Source organism: Arabidopsis lyrata (assembly GCF_000004255.2).
Source record: "Arabidopsis lyrata subsp. lyrata unplaced genomic scaffold ARALYscaffold_4, whole genome shotgun sequence".
Lineage (NCBI taxonomy): Eukaryota > Viridiplantae > Streptophyta > Magnoliopsida > Brassicales > Brassicaceae > Arabidopsis > Arabidopsis lyrata.
The window spans coordinates 18,157,403-18,159,284 of NW_003302552.1; the positions used below are offsets into that span (position 1 = coordinate 18,157,403).

At 39.8% G+C, this 1,882-nt stretch overlaps 1 pseudogene; it reads left to right on the forward strand.

The window, feature by feature from the left end:
* Positions 1-1,882, forward strand: part of LOC9315766 — an 80,726-nt pseudogene that overhangs the window by 42,099 nt on the left and 36,745 nt on the right.

Sequence of the window (1,882 nt, forward strand, 5' to 3'; positions counted from 1 at the left end):
GCTTTCCCTTTAGGTGAATAACCTACACAATCGGCATGCTGCCAAGCATCACAAAGGTCACACTGTACCCAAACTCCTTTGTATTTGCGACTTTCACTGACAGCTCCACATATGCACTCAACACGTTCTCTTTTCAATCTTCTCAAGCCAGCGTTCAAATCATCAGTAAATGATGAACCATTAGACACAGAAATTTCATCCTCCGCTGGTTTTCGATGAGAAAAGATGCAAGCAAGTAGTTCAACCGTTTTTCCCAATCCCATTTCATCTGCAGCATTCGTACTTTACCCCATTAAGAGTGGAATGCATGAAAAATATTAGAGGTAGACAAAGCCATATAGACCATCTAGCATTTAAGAAGACTTAAAACATATGTTTCGGAAAATATTCTTAATGAAAGCAAGTCAAAACAAAATTATCTTTGTAAATAATTTTCTGATTATATAGTACATGGAGGCAAATTGAAGCCGCAAACTGTTCATACCAGCAAGGATACCGCCCTGAATTCGAGGTGAAAAATACTCTGGTGCCAATGAGATATTCCCACTAAAAACAACCAAAACATGACAAATGGACCAGATCAAATTAAGTTCTTCAGTAAATGGTCAAACTTTTTTACTGAGAAGAATTTACATTATTTGTTATACGTTGAGAGGAGGAGCTTAGAGGTCAAAATAAAACAAAAAGGACTACTTATATTATTTTCTACTAACCTGAATGGGTTAAAGAACATTTTTGTAGCAGAGTCCAGGAATCCCACGGAGATAGACAAAGGTGAACTGAATTGGTTGTCTTCCTTGTCTCCCACCGTTATTGGATCGCCTCTCTCTCGCTGAACCATCCAATAAGCTGCCCGTCGTTGGTACGGCCTAAGTTCTGGGAGCAAATCAGTTATATCATCTCCAAGCATCGTATTCGTCCTGAATCGACAATGTGCTAATAAGTTGGAAAGATAAATTCAGATATTAATGCACACAAAGACAAACAAAAAAAGTTGTTCACTCACTTTGATGGCTTTATGGCTTCATAAAAAGCAGCAGCATCAAACCCAGACTGCTTACTAGAGTCCAAAGTTTCAGCTTCCGACGCAACTGATGACTCAATATCCTTCACGTTGAATCTTGTCCCATACCTAGCCTCTGATGTCATTACCTCTGGCCTCAACCAGGACATGACATGAATCATACTCTTTTTCCAAATCTGCCTTGTATTCTCAAGAAGAGAATCACAAGAATCAAAAGCCTGCTGAAGCATCTCAACTCTAACTCTAGGAGACAACAAGCCCTGATTACCTGGCATCAGCCTTAAAGTCAAGAACTTTATACTTGCCAAATGAGCAAGACCCGAAACCCCTTCCCCTGGACCGTCAAAACTTGCAGACCAAATCACTGATCCAGCCTCATCATCAGACACTTTATTATCAACCAATTCCAAAGTTATATCACTGGAAGACAATACCGGCCAGTGACCAAGCTTAATCCGATCAACAAAATTGGTCACATTGCAAAGCCGAAACCGTAACGAGCAATCCAGATCATGATCAACCTCAATAGGTGTTGTGACTGTACTACTACTTCCTACACGTTCTCTTAAACTAAAATTCGTTAGAACAACTTCAGCTATATCAAAGTGCTGCTGCTGCTCAGAAATACGACTAGTTGAACATATGTTCACATAGTACGGCTTATCGATATCTTCAACATTCTTTTCCCCCGAACCCTCAGCTTCGTCGCCAGGTAAATCCTTTCTATCGGATTCAGAACCAGTTTGAGTGATCAAACCCACTGAACGCTGTGGCTTGGATTGTTTTCTCCTACCCATCACTACAAAAAGCAAAAATAGAAACTTCATTACTGAGAATTCATAAATAAGATACAAAACC